The sequence below is a fragment of the Strix uralensis genome, chromosome 13, assembly GCF_047716275.1.
Source record: "Strix uralensis isolate ZFMK-TIS-50842 chromosome 13, bStrUra1, whole genome shotgun sequence".
Taxonomy (NCBI): domain Eukaryota; kingdom Metazoa; phylum Chordata; class Aves; order Strigiformes; family Strigidae; genus Strix; species Strix uralensis.
The window spans coordinates 8,998,372-9,014,154 of record NC_133984.1 but is presented as its reverse complement, the minus strand read 5'-3'; positions in this window follow the sequence as shown (position 1 = coordinate 9,014,154).

Genomic DNA, 15,783 nt, shown 5'->3' with positions numbered 1-15,783 from the left:
CAGGGCATGGGCCAAATAAGCAGCTGCTGGGAGCCTCCTCCACAGTGTTCCAGGAGGGCGATGGGCGCCTCAAAGAATTAGTGCAAGGGGAGAGCAGGGGCAGCATCAGCCAGCATCAGCCTGGCTAGCCCTGAGGTTGCATTCAGGTTTCAAAGTGTGATAGACCAAACCAGCCACACCTGCAGAGGTGGTTTGGGACAGGAACAGCATTCCTCTGAATTTGGCTTTGCAGCTGCACTGGATTTATACCTCCGGCAGCAAAGCTCTGCCTGTTGTCCTTGCAGGCGAGCCTTCGGGGCTGATGGACACCGCCAAGCACCCAGGCGTCTGCTCACGCATGGGCCAGCTCTGCCGCGTGGGCAGGGGTGCTCGTGCCAACTGTGCCCAGGAAGGTTCGCGGGCGCTCAGCCAGGGCATGCAGTCCGGTTTGCCCGCCCGGGTCTCCTCAGCAGGAGCTGGCTCCCATACGCTGCCCTTTATTCTGCTTCTTCTCAGCGGCTGCTGGGAGGACGCGGAACAAACAAACGCGGGAACAATGCTTTCCAGGAACCGCGCGCTTCCTCCGAGAGCCCCAAGGTCAGGGTTACGAGCGCCGCAGAAACACCCTGCACTCGATGTGGCCAGTGAGCTGGAGTGGCGAGCATCCCGCCGAGCTGTCCTGCTGGCCTCTTTGTTAAAAGAACAACAACAAAAAAGATTTGTGACTTATCCCCCATCCCCCCAAAAGAGTGTTTGAATTTCCAGCAGCCTGGAGCGGGTGTGTGCTGGTGCAAGGACCAGAGCACATTGGTGTTTTCAGGGAAGGCTCAGGAAGTGCTGATGACTTCAGGTCTTACAAACTGGAGGGGAACGTGCATGGGGAGAGGCTTGTTCCCATAGTTCCTCCAAAAAAATCCTTGCCAGGGTGCATTTGCAGAGTGGGCTGCATATAAATTATCCATAAATAAGCTTAACATTAGTGAGCAGGTGGAACAGGGCAGGGTTCAGGAAATTATGCAAAGAGAGTAGACAAAGAGCCAGGCTGCAATTGCTCTTTGTCTAGGGGAGCTGGGCTCACTTTCTGCAGTCACAACGAGTTAGTGCAGGGCACAAAGGCGGACAATTTCAGATTTGATTAAACTGTTTGACAGCATTCATATGTTAAATGATTATATTCTACTATCTGCTGCTACAGTATACATATCTCAGGAGAATCACAAACGAATCTGTTGAGGCCAGAGTGTGGTGTAACAGGAGATGTAATTAATAAGCCAAACAAAAGGGGGGGGAAAAAAAAGCAAATTTGTTGTGGTTTTTACCCAATGACCAGGCATGTCAAGTCAGGAAGAAGTGAGTAACATGGATGAACACAGATGTACATTCTGGCATTAGAGAGTCTAATCCGGGTGCAAATATTTTAGGCAGGATCCTGTCTCCCATTTTCAAAACCTTAGATGCATATGAGAGCTGCGTGACATCCCCCGCACAGGCAGATGCCTGCGGAGGCAGGTCAGGGCTGTTCAAAGGCATTCCCAGCGTAAGGATTATTTTGCCTTTATGCTTGCTGCCCATTCAGTCTTTTGTGAGATGCCACGAGGAATCAAATGATATTCGAAACAGGAGCGAGGATTAGAAACCCCCCCGGTGTCAGCTGCACAATGTCTGGGCAGAGAAGCTGTGGAGGATGCTGCAAGGCAGAGGTGATGTACACCCCAGCATCACCTTTGCTGCAGGAGGGGACCACAGGGACCTTGTGCCCCAGGTATGCTGCCTTCAAACTCTGCCTTCTACCACATGTGAAAAGATGTCTCTCAGACATGTGGCATCCCAGTGAAACTGCACAGATTTTCTCAGTCAGTGGCCACAGCCCACAGGAGAGGGGCAAAACCTCCTTTTGCCAGGTGAGAGAAAGTTCAGGGTGGGCTCCTGTCTGGGTGTCTGCTCCATGCAGGGCTGCATGGCTGTGGACATGTGTCCTGGGTCACACCAGGACCACGCAAACACCTTGGCCCACAGAAAGGTAATGCCAAATAGAGGTGCCTCAGAGACGCCAAAAATGCTGTAGCTGCTGCTGAAGAAAATATCTGTAATGACTCCTTACATCTCCCTGCTCTCCAGGGTGAAGAATGTGGCTGGTCCCTGCCCAGGGCTGTGGTGTGACCCCAGGCTGTCTCGCAGATGGTGATGGTGAGAAGCAAGGTGACATGATCCTCTGTTGTGGCCCCATCCAGGTGCAGACAGACCCCCTCCCAGACATCAAGGAGGGTATCTTGCCTTGGCTCCAGATCAAAATCACCATGGGAAATGCAGAATAAAAGGAGTTAAGGCAGAGAACGGATCACAAAAGCTGCCTCTATGCACGTAGTTCAACAAGAAAAAAAATAGCTACAAGAGGGACAGAAGGAGGGACTGGTCCTTGGTGTTCCTGCTGGGTCACTGGGCTGGCTCTGTCCCCTGAAGGCCATCAGCAATAGCTGTGTTTCCTCCTCTGGGTTCAGTGAGATGGGTGAGTGAAGCTGTTCATCGTGGTCATTTCTGCTGGTAACAGTGAACTCCAGGACAGCAGAGAAGGTTCAGGATTGCTCTGTTGTCTTATGGACACCAGCAAGCCCAGCCAGCCCCGGTGCTGCTGAAACAGCCCTGGTGTTACCCACGACGAGCCCATCCTCACTCCCTGCCTGCTGCAGCCAGACACAGGGTGTGGAAACAGCCCAAACCAGCTCTTTTTCCAAAAGTACTTGCTGGGGAGCAGCTCCTGGGCTTGCATGTGGCCTCCAGACCCTGGTCATCCCCGTGTCACCCTGCGTCACCCCGTGCTCCCTCCATGCTGGCATCTGGCTCTGCTGCCCAAGTCTTGCTTGGCTCCCGTCTGTGCCGGCTTGGTGCCGGGAACGGGATAAAACACGGTGCAGAGAAACGCAGCCGGCCAGAAAAGGCAATCATGCCTGCAGCGGTAAGGAATTAATCAAGATCTGTGCTGATAAAGCAGCTGGCAGCGCTGCCCGGGAGTGGGGGAGCTTTGGTTTGGGGAGGTGATGAACTGGTAGCAGGAGGTGAGCGAGTGGGCAGTGGGCTGCCGGGTCCTCTGCCTGCAGAGCCAGCCTCGGGCATCCCCCTCCTTGCCATGGCCCCTCCTGACCAGCATCGGCACGGAGATGGGGGCCCTCACCCTTATTTTCCTGTAGCCACAGCATATGTCTCAGGCTGTGTTCACAAAGCACCCTCCGCTGCGCTGGACGTATGAGAATATGTGAGACAGCCACCTCTGCAGGTTTGGGGTGCCCAAATGCCTGCCAGGCAGGTAAAATGTGGGTTACGGGGGGGCTGTGGAGGAATTACCCCAGTTCCCAGGGCCCTGGGGCAGAGCTGGGTGGCTGCCCCAGGAACAACACCCCTACAAACACTGGAAATTAATTCACCAGTCTTGTTATGCTGATTGGCAGCTGCCAGGTTTAAGTTGCTTGCAGAGGGATTCACCCAGGGCTGGCTTAGAAATGTGTCTGCAGCCAGATCCAAAGCAAGGTGCACAGCGAGGGGTCCTGCAATGGCACCCTGTCACCAGCCCTGCCTGGCTCCTGGCAGCACTTTGCAGCCTGTTCAGGACAATATACCCCCCAAACCTTTTCATTCCCATTCCGCTGTTACCAACTGTCTTCTCCCAAAGCATTTCTCCCTCCCGTCTAACAGAACAAAAGAAATCAAAAAGTGCATAAAGATTTTTATCTGGAGACAGAGGGCCCTTGGAGAGTGGCCGCCCGCCTCGCAGCAGGGAGGACAGGCTACGCAGGGAGCCACAGCCGGGCTGCCTGGCTCGGCACAGGGCTCGCCAGCACTCACGATGCACCAGATTGCAATGAAAGGTTTTATTGCCCAGTCATCTAGCCCATATCAGTCAACTATTTGGCTGAAGGAGAGGCGCCCATTCAAAGACAGTTTACAGCAGAGTCTTTATTTTTATTTTAAAAGCATCTGGAAATTAAAAATCCCCTTTGGCGCTCGTCCACTTTGGAGAGAGAGCCAGGCCTGTCGTCTGGCCAAGCAGCCCTGCTCTAGCTGAGTTGGGTGGATCCAGCACTGGGACGTTTTTCTAACTTGAGCAGGCGCTGGCTGCTGGCTTTCTTCCAGCAGCTCCACAAACTTCCCACGCCGAGCATCAGTTTGGTCCTCACACCGTATGTGTGACATGACATGCACCATCACTCGGAGCCATTCAGGGTGTGCTATGCCCAGCCCTGTGCTCTCCCTCAAACCAGGGACGTCTGTCAGATGGTGCTTTGGTCAGGGCAAAGAACAACAGGACTGTTGGTGCACGTAGGGTTCGCCCCAGGTGAATTGCACCAATGCAAAATGCAGGTAATTTATTTCCATTTTGAGGTGGTTACAGGTCTAACAGATATTGGTCACCCCCAACAACCTGTCCCCACAGGGAGGGCACATTGCTGTGGCCTTCTCTGCAGCACGACAGGAGGTGACACTCCCCGGACTGGCTGAACCTGGTGGGACAGGCATGCTGACTTTATAGCAGAGCCCTGGAAAGTTCTCCATGGTCAGTGATTTGCCCCAAGATCCACAACATTTCATTGAACTCCTTCCTTGGCAGGCTGGTAAACCCCAGCTGGGTCATCCCTTAGGTCAAGGAGTATTTTGGAAAAAGGAAAAAAAAGAGAAATAAATACATGCCTGCGTGCAGTTATAGTTGTGTAGATCTGCTTTTCATCCTGCAGGAAAAGTGCAGGCACTGGAAATCTCCAGCCTGCTCTGGCAGCTGGCACTTCTGGCTGCCCAGTCCCATGCGCCCCTTCACCGTGTCTCTGCAGCGGGAAGGCAGGTTGCTCTGAAACAAGGCAGAGGACAGAGCAATAACAATGATTTATCCGCTCTACATTACAGAAGGAAAAATTGAGAAGCCCCTGATCAGCAGCTTGGAATTGCCACTGTGGAGAATTGAACCTGCTAAGTGCATCAGCTGCAACCCAGGATGGCGTCTTTTACCCAAAAAAGTGGGTGAGATGAACAGACTATGTTCGGCAGGAGGAAGAGTTGAGAATCTCCAGGTACAGCTTTCGCCTGCATCCTCGAGTGCCTGGGGCTGTCCTCCTCCTCCCTGGGGTGGGTACCTCATGACCTGGGGTGGCTGCAGCAGTGGTGTTCTACCCTCTGCCTGCATCCGTGCCTGCAGGAAATGAGGATTGTTGCTTGTGAGTGTCACCGGGGTTTTCTGTCAGGAGAGGAAGGCAATACCCCATCTGGCTGGGGTGAGGGGATCAAATGGGCATGGATCCATCGCCCCCCAGTCTACCCTTCCCAACCTGCCCTGCCCCACCAGCTCCTGCTCGCAGGCACAGTCCCCATCTCTGCTCCGGCATGCCAGGAGCCACAGTGGATGGGCTTTCTCGTCTCCCTCTCAAAGCGCTGCTCTTAGCAAGAGCTAGTCCTTACCAGGAAAGACCAATTTCACCACTTGCACAGGCCAGTGAGGGCCAGGCACCAGGAGACACGAGCAGAGACTCTTCTCTAATCTTAGCTAAGCTCTTGCAAAGCCCTACTGCACATACACAAACTACACTTTTTCAGAGGTTCATAAAACTGAAACAACCGTGGTCAGATCCTTATGGCAATGGCAATGCGCCCGTCTTTAGCACAAAGCCTATTTTCCCCCATTGGATTTCAAGTCCCTGTTTCAAAGTATGGAAGCATTAGATCTTTCCAAAGAAAGGATTTCCTGAATTATTCTAACACTGAAAAAAAAAAATGTATTCTTCTCTGCCCTGGCTCTTGCAGGCAGTTGAAGTACTTGGCTGAAATTTTCTCGAAAAAAAGAAAAAGCCAGAGTCATGACATAAGAACAGGATCTTACACTTAGAGGGGACAAGCAACCTCCAGAGCAGGCTGTGCTACCAGCTCTGCCTCTAATAATATCTGCCAACTTTGTGAGCATCGTACATTGTTTAAAGAATCTAATCAAGTTATATATTCCTTTTGAAGTCAGACAACTTTGATATAACAATGGCTTCAGAGCTTTGAAAATACCAATCTTTTCTAGCTTGTCTTCCATGATGGTTCCTTACCTGTCTCCCATCATTGAATAAATCATTATAAACATAAACCAGATGCCTAATGCTAACAATAACTTTAGAGAGCCCTGTTTCCCCTAAGATGTATGGGCAATGACTAACACACTTTTAGCCTCCAGACTTAATTTAAAGCATTCTGAAATTGTGCACTGGTGAGATGAAGGCTGCCCAAGACAATAATTTTTACATTAAAAAATAATCTCTGTCTCTAGCATCAGTGAAGTCAAGATTGTCCTCCTTCAGCCCTGGTGTCTCAGCCTGCCATGGGCACTCTGCAAGCCGTGGGGTGCACTTACATGAATTCATGCTTGAAGACATTGGAAAAGGAAGACCTTGCACCACCTTAAAGAAAACAAGGTGCATGGGAGCAGCAGCTTATGCAACTTGTGGTGAGCATGCAGCAGCCAAGCATAGTTCCTTGCAGCCAAGCCAGCACTATTTTCAGCTGAGATGTGACAAGGGACAGTGCTGAGTCTCCAGACACGATGGCTCTCTCCAGCAGGAGCAGCAGGTGGTTGGGAGAACCTCAGCCACTGTGTTGCCAACTGAACTAAAGCACTTTGAAACTTGGAACTCACCTTGCCTGGAGACAGATCACTGGTGTGCGGAGTGGTTCAGGGGGATGTGCTGCTGGAAGATAGAGTGTTTCTGACCCAGAGACCTCGGCCTGTGGAAAGCCTGCAGCTAACAGCTCCTCCAGAGCTTCTCTGTAGGGAATGTATTGCTTAACAGAGGAACACACTTCAGTGCATTACTTGTACAGCTAAATTAGTGTCTGGAGATTGAGCTCTGGCAAAGAAACAAAGTTTTGAAAGCTTTGTTCAATATTCTTTCACTTTCCTATGCCTGCACACACTGAGCCCACAGCTGCGTTAATCTTGCCATTTTATTTGTGTATTTTTGTCATTCATTATTTTCAAGGTTTGCTGTCTTATTCATTTGAAGCAATAACCAAAAAGTGGAGAGAAGGAAGGACGGGATGAAATCTCTGGATCTGCCAAAGATAGGGAAATTCATATTAGGTAAACTCTTCCCCGCAGATGTGCTTTACCCTTGTGATGTACCAGCGCAGTGTGGCACAGCGGGAAGCTCAGTGCAGAATCTCCTGATGCAGAATGAACTAGAGAGTCATCACTAAAAATACGCCAACAGGGAGGCTCACAGGGAGCTCGGGGCGGGGGTTATCTGTCCTCCCTGAACTTCGTGGCAGTACCTCTGTTAAAAGACCTTTGCGTGACAGCCTCCCAAGCAGCCTGGTCATACTTAAGCCCAGTGATGTGTTGGAATCACGGCAAAGATATCGTGTGAAAAATAAAAGCACACCAAGACAATCAGGGGGAGATTTTCCAGGAGCTCACTCTCTGCATGAAATTCGTGTTACCTTTGCATCACAGCTTAGCTTTTCTTTATTTCCAGATGCTTGATGAAGCTTCAGCCCTGGACTTTTTTTTTCATTCTGATTTTCAAATGAAAACTCACCTAATTATTTGATATGGGGAACAAGGCAAAGCACATGGTGGCTTGAGGGGAGTAAAGACTCATCTCCCTAGAAACTTTCGCCACCTGCTTCACCTTTGTGCTCTTGTACGACAACAGGAGAGCTCCTTGCCAAAGCAGACTCCTCTGGCTATCCAGCCACGCTTGCAACAGCACCAAATCTGTCTCCAGAGGAAGTTACTAGAGCACTAGAATATAAAGGACCATAGTTTATGCATTTTAAGCCATGTTTTTTATTATGTCGAATAGCAAGCAAAACCTGAAAAGCATCTTTTATAGAAAACGTTAATTCTGTATGATGTTTTTTCCTTATAAAGAATGATTTACCTGTCTCTGGGGTTATGGTCTTTGTACAACAGAGCACATGTCTGTTCTGGTTCCTTACATCTGAGATACAGATCCCAGGCAAACAGCTGTCCCATGGTATTGTGGGGTTTTCATGACAAACGGGAATCCTTTACAGGCAGCTTTCATTTTTCATCTGAAAGCCTCAATACATTAATAGTTGCCAGAGTCCTGTGAACTTTCATATCTATTATGCCATCACCACTACAAATGCTTTCAAATTAACAACCAGCCAGATTTCCTTTCTATGACCAAGCAGGGAAATAAAGAGAAAAGACAGAAATTATTACATTACAGAATACCTTCTCCTCCATCCCACTTAGCAATCACTTTGTAAAGTGATATGAAAGGTTATTTACATTGGGATACATCTAAGGGGATGAATAAGAGAAAATATTCCAAAAAGGGATCACAGCTGTTTCCTTTCTTACCCTTGCCTGTCTCTGCCGCTGAGCAATTGTCCTCCTGCTGCCGAGCGAGCCATTACTTTTTTCGATTCCTGTTTGGTTTTGGAAAGCGGTATCTTTAGTCTTGGTGCATGGATGAGGGCAGACACGCAGAGAACAGCCCCTTCTGTAGGAGCAGATCCACTGTTGCATTGACAATAACTGTTTCCAGGAAGAATAGAATAAAAAGCAAGACAACATTGCAAGAGGAACATTTTATAGCAGTATATCGCACAGCTGTCCCACCATTGCCAACACAGACTTCCAAACACGCAAACATGGCAGGATGCACAGCAAAAGGCTGGGATCATGGCCTGATGCCTTTTCAGAATAAGACGTCAGGATCCCAGGCACCCGTTTGGTGCATCTGGCAAAAAGGTCATACATCTAAAAATAATGAGAGTGATATTCAAGAATCAAAGAAATTCACTTTTATGTCTCTTCTCATTGCTCTGAATTCTTCCTGTTAATTGCTCCATCTTTTGACTGTGCCTTTTCAAACCCTTATCAATGGCTCCATCTGCTTGGCAATGAGAAGTGGAAGCACAGTCTTTGATGAGGTCTTGCAGGGCTCTGACACCTTCGATGGTCACTGATGGGAGATCACACTCAGGCAACCCCAGGGATCCCCCTGGTCTGACAGTCTGTGGATAAAATCTGGGTGAGCGACTTAATACCCTCAAAAATTGCCATGGTGAGTAATCCTCTGAGATTTGGTGTTGCCTCATAAACACAAGCTTGACAAATACTGTCTTTTTTAAAAAAAAACATCAAAGGATCACATTTGCTTTTAAAGTGATGTTTAGTTGTAATATTCTGTTCCTACAGGTCAGTTGCATTGTGGGGAGAACATAGTCATCTCAAAATAAATTATGCAGGATCTGTTCTGCTAACTGATATGCTTGAAAAATTGTACACACAACAGATGCCAATGCACAGTTCATTTATGCTTGACACAACTGACGGTAGATTATGTTCTATCCTGGAAATGCGGGCACAAGTTTTATTTCTACCTTCACTGAGAAAAGGACAGAATTTTTCGTTCCTCTACTTTTATAACTCTTCCCTCTCCCTGCTATAGCTTGTGGCAAAGCTTTAGCTTTGAAGAACTGTGGTGGGGAAGCTTTTATCAAAGGGACTCCAGAGGCTGCTTCTGTCTCCTTTATGCCATAGGTTCAACCAAAAGGGACCACCGGGGACTAGGTTCAGCCCCAATTTATACATATAAATGGTGATGCAAAAATCAGAAAAGCATCAAATTTTATTATCCCTGTACGTCTGGGGCAGAGTGAGCATCTTCAATGTCTTTTGATGCCTTGGGGACAAGACTCTCAGGGCAGTTTCTTCTCATCCCTGTTTCTTATGTAGCTTTTAGTGTTGTATGTGAGGAGATCACAGCAGAGAAAAAGGAAGACACAAAAACCTATTTTCTTAGTCTCTTGGCTAAAACCCAAATATTTTAAACATTTCTGTTAGGGGTTGATTCCCCCAGCGAGTCTCGCAGCTCTCATCTCTGACTGCTATAAACCAAAGACTGTTTACATGAGATCAGCACATGCTGATATTGCTTTACGCTTTACGGTGCGTGCACTTCATGTATCGATAGCGATGGGCAACCCATCCCTGCAAGCCCTTTAGTGATCTTATGATTGTTTCTTTATTTAGAGGACAGGGGAGAAAAGCATGATGGAAGTCACGCAAATGATTGAATGCAAAGTTCTGTTGATCTTGTGAGACCACCAGTAAATAATTTAACAAAGATCTTTAACAAGTTTCACTCTAAATGAAAAAGTAAGTCCACTTTAAACCCTGCTTTTCCAATTTGGATGTCTAAATCAGTACTGCAGTCCTTTAAAACAGCCAAACTCTGTAGGAATTGCCATAGAGAGTCAGACACAGAGTTCTGGCTGCCAAGTGTAAAAGAGAAAAATGTGAGAAACTCCATAACAGGCAAACATGGGGTAATCTCCCTTCCCCCAGAAGAGCTCATCCGAGCCCTGGAGACTAGCTAAAACATTAAAGCAAGAGGTTTTGCCCTACCCAAACCACTGTTCGTATGAACTGTCCAGCAATGGCTTTTCTCCATAGGAAGATTCTGCAAAGCTTTTGATAATTTTATGGAAACACCTCATTGCATATTTTAAGCATTCCCTTTACCATCTCCCTCCCAGAAGCATACTAACCTCTCCAATAAAATACAAGACACATAATGTCTTGTGGTCTTTGGGTACCTGACTGTATGGAGAAGCCTTCACTGGCATGGCTGTTTCAAAGCCAAGGGTGAGGCTCATGCAAGGAGCGTGGGTTCCTCACCAGGAGACACCTGATTCTCAGGGAAGGGAGCACAGGGCAATTAGTCACTGTAAAACCGTCTAACAAGGCTAAAGAATTAGGAATTGCCTAGGCCCCAATAAAATCCACTGCTTTATATGACTCGAGATGCAGTTGGAGGAATCTGGCTAATCTTTTACTCTCCTAGTAAATCATTCATTGAGGCCATCTGTGAAATATGAGAAGAGCAGCTTCAACCCAAGATTCCTGCTTAGCAAAGCTCTTACTAGCTTGGCCGGAAAGAAGCTTTCCTGATAAAGTTGATAGCTAGTCCAAGCCCTCATGATTTCCAGCAGCAGTAATCCTTCTGGGGAGATTAGAGAAGCAGCCCTTGAAGGTCCTGAAGTATGGTCGTGCATTTCAGCAAAGTTCAAGGGAAAAAAAAAAATAAATCCACAGCACTTGCCAGGGGAGGGCCTGGCCCAGAGGTGCACCTCTCCACGTTTTCTTTTCCAGCAGCCTCTGGAGACAGGTCTGACAACCAGCCCCTGAACTGGCTGGTCACAGCCCCTCTGGGACAGGGAGCATTCGTAGGGCTCAAGTAGAGCATCAGGGAAGAAATCTCGTGCCTTGATAGCCAAGACTGAACCGTGGTTTTGTTCAAGGAGGAGTACGGACTCCCATCTGGAAAGTGATATTCAGCTCTCACAGCTGAACCCAGAACCCAAACTTCCCTGTTTTGGGAAAGTTCATGCCTGAATCGAACTAGTACAGTGTGGGATCCTGGCCCTTGAGGAGGACTAAGTCATCCAAAACAGCCCCACCAACTCTCCAGGCCAGGCTACTTATCTGTGTCCTCCACCCAGATTTGATTCAGTTTTTTAAGAAGCAGTTAGTCTTTCTCCACAGGCATTACTACTAACTTGGGAACAGAAGAAAGTCCTTAGGCAAATAGTTTACAGGGCAAAACAAATTAAAAAAATTTTAGCTTACAGGAGAAATGGGCTGAACACCTAACCACAGTATTCAAAAAGATGAGTTACAATCTGCCTCCCTCCAGGAATTAAGACAATACAATTTTTGACGCCTTTTTCTTTTTAATCTTTTAGTTTCCAAACTCTTAGGATCTGCAATTCCCAGGTGGCTCAATAGCTAGAAGGAACAGAGTGTTTCAACATGAAAGAGGAGATGCCCCAACTCCTAGAGCCAAATACTTGAAGGGAAGTGAAGTAAAGACCCAAACAGGAGACAAAATAAGAGTGCAGCAGGGCTCGGAGGTATGAGCTGGACTCTCAGAGAAGGCAAGGCTTGCAGTCCAGGATGCTGAGCAGGTCCCGCCTTTAAACTCTGTTAAACCCATGTTGTAGAAATCTCAACATTTCTATCGTGTTTGGGTGCCTTGCAGAAATACAGCCACAGAAGGGAAAATACACTCTCTCCTCCCCTGTTCTTAAGCTAGGCAATAACATGCTTGGTTTAGTGTTGAAGTCTTCCAGAAGTCTTGGTCCAAATTACAGCGCTCTTGATGACCAAGTAAAGTTGGGGAAGTGATTACATCTTGGACCAGCATGTCTGACAAACAGTAGGAGGTGTCGTTCCTCGAAAGACAGAGATCCTCTTCTCTATGTGAACTTTAACCAAAGTTTGGTGTGATCATCCCTCTGTGCTGTGGTTTGTAAGATTTTAACTATTCTTTCTGTTTTCCTTGGCTATCTGGTGTTTGCTCCACTGAGCCAATTTTCTGCCTTCTCCCTAAAACCTCCTCAGATGTAAGCAAAGGAGCATCTCATTGACCATTACACTGACCAGCTTATTAGTGGTGCATTTTCTGTTGCAGAGAGAAATAAGTCAAGACAAGTAAGATTGGAAGTTGCTTTATTTTGGTTTTAAAAGTGAAAGGTTCTTCCTCCCTGCTTACTAAGTGTATAACTGCTGAAGAAAATATTTTACCCTGTGCATCAGCTAAAGTGTTAGGGAAGTGCTTGCCCTATTTCCAGTTTGCTGTAATAAACACTGTAAATGCCCCTTCCTGTAATGCTGTTTCTCTTCTTAGCATATTCTGTACCATCCTCGGTAGTCAGGGCAGCTGGGATGGAACTAACTGCAGCTTGGATCACTGGAAGTAGAGAGGGTCTGGAAGGAGAAGCCGTAGGGAGAGCAGCCAGCATCCACTCCCTGGGCCAGAAGCAAAGTAGAGGAAGAGGAAGATGACATCCAAATGGTAACAGAGAATTGCTCAACCTCAGCAAGACCACTGTGGCTGCGGCTCTGAAAACTGCCTGAGCAGAGCTGCAGAGGAGATATGCCCTGACATGGCAGAGCTGACACAGGAAGGGGTCCCAGTGTCAGCTGGGCTCTGAGACAGAGAGGTTTTCCATTAGTCGGACAGGACTCATGTTGTTCAGTAGAAAACTACTCTTGTCTCCCAAGCACGGCAAGCTTGGTGGATCCTCCACTCTCCAAATCACACAGAGTGAAGACTGGAGGAGCATCTGTTATAAATCCTCTTCTCTGGACAAGAGCAGGAAGCACAACTTTCACAAGACTCTCTTAAATGGAGAAAATCACCCAGGCCTTTTCTTTGCAAGTGCTGCACCCCTCTCCTGGAGCCCTTTGTGATCTAAGTTGTTTAGAAAGTAAACAAAATGGAGTGAGCCAGAGAGACAGTAATGGTTATTTCTCCAAGAAAGAAAAGTTTAATTTTACCATGGGGAAAGATCTTGTATCTGCCATGACCCCTCCAATGGCTCACAGGAACACAGGAGGAATTAACCAGCAATGAGGACTGGTTCATCCTCGTAGATCTGTGAAGAGTTTCATCTTAGTTCTTAACAAATATCCCCTCTCCTCCAAAAAACAAATCCAAACAAACACCACCTAGTCCTCAGCACTCTCCTTTTTCCATCTAACCTAAACAGACCTAGGGTTTGTAACCTCTTTGGAGACTTTCCTGAGCTGCAGCTGAGATGATCAATGCGTGAAGAGCAGGCAACATTTCACAAGTGACAACACTGGAGGAGGTGGCTCCAGAAAAGATGAGAGGAAAGGGAAGCGGAGGAGGATTACCAGGCTCAGAACCATTTGTCATTTGCTCGTGGTTAGATCTGTTCAGCTAACTTGCAATTTAGATCAACAGCTAGGATTTTTCCATCCAATCTAAGTGAGCTAGCAGTTGGGTTTCATTCAAGTAATTGTTCTAATGGATAATAATGTCTTATTATGACTAGAGGGCTTATTACTAGAACGTTGTACTAAATTCAATAACCCGAAGTCACCATATATTGTCCCTCTGGTGGGAGCTTCAGCTGTTTGAGAAGGAGCCTCAGAGTTGCGTGATCATCCCTAAAACCTTCTCCCCTAAGTTCCAACTTTGGAGAACAAGTTGTTCATCATATGCTGAATTCAGCCTTGGAGTAACTCCAGTGAAAACAAAAGGAGTAACAACAGGAATGGATTAGGCCCAATTGCTTTCACATTTCTCCAACTTGAATTTCCAATTCCAATACTAAAGGAGGAGTTAAAAATCCAACCCCAACGTATGGCACAGTGACAAATACACTTCAAAATGTAAGTCTGCCTATGATGCGACCTCATGTCCTTTGGAAAGTGCACCAGGGTGAGCTTCCCCCAGCTTACCTATAAACAAAACCCTGCTGTCATCTGGCAGGAGCAATATATATTCCTACTTCTGCCACTGTATTGTACCAATTTTAGCACAGAATGGTCAAACCCATCCTGCAGTTCTAGGCTGCTACACTTGTGACTACTGACCTTACACACATCTGAAAAAACTAGAATCTACCAAGATGAGATATAAACTCATAAGGATTTCATTTCATAAAAACAGACTGAGTAAGATTAAATAGTGTGTGTTCTGTACTGACCCCATTTTCTGGGGAGAGCTGTGCACAGATCAGGAGAGGGGCACAGTCTCACCTACAAATTCTTATCTGACAGATCATCACCTTGGCATCTCTCTGGTTAAACAGATGTGAACCAACAGAGAGCAAGTGGAATAAAGACTGAGACGGAGAACCCCAAGCTCCTCTGCTGGCTGTTGAGCCATGCTTTCTCTCAAGGTTTGCTGCGCCACTCACTCATTAGCTTTTAAGTACGTTCCTCCTAACTTTGACCTGCTGTTTCCTGCCGGGGCTGATGAGCCACGAGTGCGGAGTTGCTTCCTCTGGGTCAGTTCCTCAGCGCATGCTTTCAGTGGCTGCCACATGAAGTTAGCCTAAGAAAAAATGTTGCTCTTGTTTTCACTGGAGTTATTCCCAGGTTATTTCAGTGTGTTATAAAGGGGGTAACAGAATTATCCTGTGATCAAAGAACTAAACTGCAAGTCAGAAGTCTTGGGTTCAATTCCTAGCTCATATTAAACCAACACTAACCATATGACCTGTTTGTGCCTCCACACACTCATCTGAGAGTTTTAATAATAATGACGACACTCACTTAAAGTTATTCCTAAACAAATAAGAAATCTATGAAACATCACAACAGCACAAAGCGTTAAGACCAGGTTTGACCGATGAGTGTTATAGAGCAAATGCACAGCTTCATTCAACTGACAGGCTGGAAACGGAGGAGTTCAGCTCAGCTGCTATCTAGCTCAGAAATCACTGCACATTGTTTGCAAACTTATCAGGAGTGACTTGAATTGTGAATTAGCTTCAGCAAGGCAGCTGGCAGGCTGCTGAAGCATACAATGCCTGCTGAATCTGCACTTCCTGTTGGAGACGTGCGAAGGAGAAGGCAAACTATGAACGAGCAGAGAAACCGCTCCCAACTCAAGTCAAAACTACGTGCAGCACAGGCATAGCAGGGCCAGTGGCTGATCTGGGGGCCAAACCAGAATTCCCAGCAATGGTGGTGCTGACAGTACTCAGCCCTCGCATAGCACTTGCCATGGAGAGATCTCCAAGCACTTTGTGAAGATCAGGCTCACCCATCTTCCCCCACCGCCTTGCCAGCCTGGGTTAGACCGCAGAGCTGGAAGAGCAGCAGATGGACCTTCCCAGACCCACGCTGTAACCCTGCAGGCAGCTCTCCTGCACACAGCCCCAGGCTGGTGCTTGCTTATTTTTACATCTTGGTTTTCAGTAAATAATCCAATCCATGTCAAAAGCAGCAGCAGATACAAGACGTGTTCCAGCCAGCCTCACCCAAGC